Source organism: Monodelphis domestica, chromosome 4, assembly GCF_027887165.1.
Source record: "Monodelphis domestica isolate mMonDom1 chromosome 4, mMonDom1.pri, whole genome shotgun sequence".
NCBI lineage: Eukaryota > Metazoa > Chordata > Mammalia > Didelphimorphia > Didelphidae > Monodelphis > Monodelphis domestica.
Window position 1 is genome coordinate 194,579,780 of NC_077230.1, and position 6,340 is coordinate 194,586,119.

Below are 6,340 nucleotides of genomic sequence, written 5' to 3' on the forward strand. Positions count from 1 at the left end.
CAAGAAATCTCCCCTTCTTGGCTTTCTTATTCATTTTGTAGGGATCACCATCCCAAGTTACTCAAGTTCACAACATGAGTGTGAACCTTGACCCCGCATTCTCTCTCCCCAACTGATGTCCAATCTGTTGCCAAGTCCTATCAATTTTACCTTCATATGATTTCCGATATCTTTTCTTTGACACTGACACCACTCTAATGCAGGCGATTATCACCTCATGACTAGATGTCAGCAAAAGCCTTCTTTTTGGTCTCCCTCTTCTCAGTTGTCAAAATGATTTTCCTAAAACTTAAGTCTGATATTGTCACCATCCTTCCCTTACTCAATAAACTCCAATCTTTCCCTAGCACCTTCAGAATCAAATATAAAATCTTCTACTTGATTTTCAAATCCCTTTATAAACTGGTTTCCTCCTATCTTTCCAATTCTATTACACCTTAAAACCCAAACCATTTCTCCATCCCTGAGTACACTGTGATGCAGGAATATTGGCCTCCTTGTCATTCTTCCAACAAGGTTCTGAATCTCCTGCCTGGGAATTTTCACTGACTATCCTTCAGCCTGAAATAATACTCTTTCTCCCCATGTTGGTCTCCTGGTTTCCTAGATTCCTTCAAAGTCCTAAATCTTGTAAGAAGGCTTTCTTGGTCTCCCTAAATTCTCGTGCCTTTCCTCTGTTGGATATTTCTAATTTATCCTGTATTTAGCTTGTTTGTACATGGTTTTATTTGCTTATCATCTCCCCAGTTATACTGAGAGCTCCTTGAGAGTAAGGATTGTTTTTTACCTTTCTTTATAATCTTAGTGCCTGGCACATACCAAGACCTGATAAATGTATACTGACTGACTGACTCAAACAGAATGTGGAAGTCTCAGAGTATGAAGAATGTTTCTGATCGATGTGTGGTGTTTGGGTCAGTAAAAGGCAGTATCTTTCAGACCAGGGCTTAATATACTGCTAACCTCCAAACATATGCCCAGACACCCAGAAGCTTGATAACTCAGTCACTCTCTCCCATACACATTCATTGAAACTTCTCCCTCCTTTATTTCTTTGTCACCTACCCCTCATAAAATTCTCTTTCAATATATTAATTCTCAATAATTATCTGTTTTCTGTCTCAACACACTGAGTCTCACACCCTGCACAACCACTGACTCTACACCCATTCTACTCCTTCTTCCCCATACTCAGACTCCATTCTAACCATATCAGTCTATAGATTACTGCCTGACAGTTTTAAATCAATGCCTAAGGAAATTCAAATTTCCCCCACAATCCGAGGGACACGGCATTTTAAATTTCCTATAGCATCCTGAAGACCTAACAGAGGGATGCATAATACTTTTGTGAGGAATTATTTTTCATTTATTCAACATTGGGTTTTTTTAAGTTTTATTAATGTCTTCCCCCCAAAAAAACATCAAGAATATTTCAAGATATATGATTCCCTATACCTATCCCTATCTCTCACACCCAAGGAACCTTTCCTTGTGACAAAGAAAAAAATATTAAGGAAAATCAACCAATGCAACAGTCACTCTGATATCATATGTGGCATTCCACACTCATAATTTTCCGTCTTTCTTACAAAAGAAGAGAGATGTATTAACTCATATCTTCTCAGATCAAGCTTGGCCATTATAATTATTATTTTCAATCTTGCTTCATTATTTTTTGTTTAAATTATTGTAGAATAGGTAGATAGAGATATATAATATATGCATATTATATGCATAGCTATATCTATTTACCCCCTAGTTCTGCTTCCTTCATTCTGCATCAATTCATATTAAACTTCCCACATTTCTCAGAACTCTTCATATTCATGATTTTCACAGTATAGTAATGTTATATTATAATTAACAGGCAGCTAGGTGGTGTAGCTCCAGGTCTAGAATCAGGATGATATCCTCCTGAATTCAAATCTGGCCTCAAGCATTCATTAACTATGGGACCTGAATCAGGGCAAATCCATTAAACCTCTTAGCCTCAGTTTTTCCTTTGGTAAAATGAGCTAAAGAAGGAAATGGCAAACCACATCAATATCTTTGCCAAGAAAATCCCTAAAAGGTTACAAAGAGTCAGACACAACAGAAACAAATGAACATTATAATCCATATAAGTTTCTTCCTAACTATTCTCCAATCAATATCCATCCATTTCATTGTGGGTTCTATGAAACTACAAAAAAGCATTGCTACTGATGTTTTCAACTATATGAAACCTTTCTGTCTTTGACTTCATTGGGTATATACCTACCAGTAAGTATTCAGTAGTTTGAAGAATTAGTCATTTTTCCCACATAATTCAAAATTATTTTTCAGAATAGTTGGATAAATTCATAGCTCTGCCAATAGTGTATGGGCATGTTTGTTCCTTCTACAATTCTCATCTTTTATCATTTTACTAATTTGCTAGATATGAGGCAAAGCTTAGAATTATTTCAATTTGCATTTCTCTTATTAGAGATTTGGAGCAATCTTTCATATGGTTATTAATAGTTCAAAATTCTTTTGAGAATTGTTTGTTTATAATCCTGAATACTTATCTATTTAATGCAAAGATTTTTCTTCTCAGTTGAAAATTTCTTTTCTTGTCTTCGCTGTTTGGATATTGTTTGTACACCAGCTTTTCAATTTCATATAATTAAATACTTTATTTTATCTTTTGAGTTCTCTGCCTCTTATTTAGTTGTGCATTCATTCTTTGGCTGTAGTTATGAAGGGTGCTTCTTTTATTTTGTTCTATTTTTCACAAATATTATTGTGACTTTTTACATTTTTATAACATATCCATTTGGAATTTATTATAATATATGGTATAAGATGCTGATCTGGTCTAAAGCTATTTTTTATCAAATCTAAACCTACTTTTTATCAAATTGCTTTCTAATTTTTCTTGAATTTCTTTTTTTTTAACATTATTTTATTTGGTCATTTCCAAACATTATTCATTGGAAACAAAGATCATTTTCTTTTCCTCCCCACCACCTCTCCCATAGCCGACGCACGATTCCACTGGGTATCACATGCGTCCTTGATTCAAACCCATTTCCATGTTGTTGGTATTTGCATTAGAGTGTTCATTTAAAGTCTCTCCTCAGTCATATCCCCTCAACCCCTGTAGTCAAGCAGTTGCTTTTCATCGGTGTTTTTACTCCCACAGTTTATCCTCTGCTTGTGGATAGTGTTTTTTAGATCCCTGCAGATTGTTCAGGGACATTGCATTGACCCTAATGAAGAAGTCCATTACATTCGATTGTACCACAGTGTATCAGTCTCTGTGTACAATGTTTTCCTGGCTCTGCTCCTCTCACTCTGCATCACTTCCTGGAGGTTGTTCCAGTCTCCATGGAATTCCTCCACTTTATTATTCCTTTTAGCACAATAGTATTCCATCACCAACATATACCACAATTTGTTCAGCCATTCTCCAATTGAAGGGCATCCCCTCATTTTCCAATTTTTGGCCACCACAAAGAGCGCACATGAATATTTTTGTACAAGTCTTTTTCCTTATTATCTCTTTGGGGTACAAACCCAGCAGTGGCTGGATCAAAGGGCAGACTGTCTTTTATCACCCTTTGGGCATAGTTCCAAATTGCCCTCCAGAATGGTTGGATCAATTCACAACCCCACCAGCAATGAATTAATGTCCCTACTTTGCCACATCCCCTCCAGCATTCATTACTTTCCATAGCTGTCATGTCAGCCAATCTGCTAGGCGTGAGGTGATACCTCAGAGTTGTTTTGATTTGCATCTCTCTGATTATAAGAGATTTAGAGCACTTTTTCATGTGCTTATTAACAGTTTGGATTTCTTTGGCTGAAAAATGCCTGTTCATGTCCCTTGCCCATTTATCAGTTGGACAATGGCTTGATTTTTGGTACAATTGATTTAGCTCTTTGTAAATTTGAGTAATTAAACCTTTGTCAGAGGTTTTTATGAAGATTGTTTCCCAATTTGTTGCTTCCCTTCTGATTTTAGTTACATTGGTTTTGTTTGTACAAAACCTTTTTAATTTGATGTAGCAAAAATTATTTATTTTACATTTTGTGACTTTTCTTGAATTTCTTGTCAGATGGAGAGTCTTCCCTAAGTATTTCATATTCTTGGACTTACTGAACAACAAACAACTGAGTGCAATTGTTTCTGATTTTTGTTTACATAATCTATTTCACTCATTTGTCTTTTTATAAATCAATGACAAATAATTTAAATAATTACTTTTGTAAATCAGTGATGAATAACTTCATGTCTAGAAAGGTCATCCCCCCATTTTCCTTCATTTTTTCCCATTATTTTCCTTGTGATTCTAAACTTTTCTACACTAATCAAAATAACTATCGCTTATTTAGCAGCTTAAAGTTTTCAAAGTATTTTGTTTATTTTATCTCTTATTGCTCAAACAGTCATGGAAGATAAGTGTTATTATGATGCCTGATCTTTTTTTGTTCAATCATTTTCAGTCTTATCTGACTTTGTGACCTCATTTGATATTTTCTTGAGACAAAGACTAGAGTAGTTTTCCATTTCCTTCTCCAGCTCATTTTAAAGATAAGGAAACTGAAGCCAACAGGGTTAAGTGACTTGCCCAGGATCATCACAACTAGTAAGTGTCTGAGGCCAGATTTGAACTCAGGAAGACAAATCTTTCTGACTTTGGGCTCAATACTCTCTATGCTGTGCCACATAACTGGCCATACCTAATCTTACAGAGGAGGAAATTGAAGATGACTCTTTATAATATTTGCCTAGGGTCACAAAACTAGAAAATATCTGAGTCAGGATTAGAGTTCAAGCTCTCCCAACTCTAAGTCCAGTGCTCTATGCACTGTGCCACCCAGTTACCTCAGAGAGTAATCAGTGGTTATGGAGAAATGTCATTTGCCTGACTTCAAAGCTAGTCCTTCCCTCTCATGTTGTGCTGCCTCTCTTATGCATAAATAAAAACATCAATAGATATTAGCATGTAAGCTCCTGGAGAATATGATCTGTATTTCAGCTACCTTTGTATCCTTTATGCCTTACACAATTCCATATAGGAGAAAATTAATAAATGCTTATTGATTTGGATACACAAATGCCTTTATTTTTATAGATTTAAAATGCTCAATCAATCAAAGGCATTATTAATTATTATTATAAATATCATAGAGAGAAGCAGAGTATTAAAAATGTAGATTTTTTAATGAGAGAATCTTGGCTCAAAACCTTAGTCTGCTACTTAGAGAAATGTGACCCCAGACAAATCTCATTTCTTCTCTAGGACTCAATTTCCTCATTGGTAAAATGAAGCAGTTGGACTAGATGACCTCTATGATCTTTTCCAGCTCTAAATATATTAAAATTCACAGAACACAAACAAACAAATCATCTTCTATAAATTTCCATGAATGTCTATATGGGATGAGAGCTAAAAATAGTTATTTTATAAGTCTTTCTATATTTTTTCCAAAACTAACCTGTTCATCATTTCTTATTGCACAGTAGTATTCCATCACATTCATATGCCATAACTTGTTTAGCCAATGTGACAGACAATACTAAAATCATAAGAACTTAAATCTGGAATGGACTTTATAAGTTATCCAAACCAACCTCCTACTCCAAAACAGAAATCTATTTGACAGCATCACTTACTGTTTATTATTCAGGTTCTACATGAATGCCTTCAGGGTTAGAGAACTTGCCTTCCCACAAGACATCCCTTTTCATTGCTGGACATCTCTAGTTGTCAGAAAGTTCTTTCTTAAATCAAGCTGAAATGTGCTTCCCTGTAGCTTCTTCCACTAGTCTTAGTTTGGCTCTCCAGAGTGATACAGCATAAATCTAATTTTCCTTCCACATGACCATGTTGTAGTAAAAATTGTGTTCAAATCTGAACAGAAACGTGTAAGTTTAGACTCTGACTCTGTTACAACCCAGATGAGTTTCACCAAATCACTTCATTTCTCTCTGCCTCAGTTTTTCCATCTTTAAAACAAGAGGCTTATTAGCCTCTGATAATCTATAGCTATATACTCTGTTACAACATAACTGCTCCTAGTGAACTGATCCACCCATTCTGGAAGGCAATTTGAAATTATAGCCCAAAGGGCTATAATACAATGCATACTTTTTGACCCAGTAATACCACTACTAGGTCTATATCCCAAGGAGATACTAAAAATATGGGAAAGGGCCTACTTGTACAAAAAATACTTCTAGCAACTCTTTTTGTGATGGCAAAGAATTAGAAACTAAAGGGATGTCCATCAATTGGGGAATGGCTGAAAAATTGTAGTATATGCTGGTGATGGAATACTATTGTGCTATAAGAAATGATATACAAGA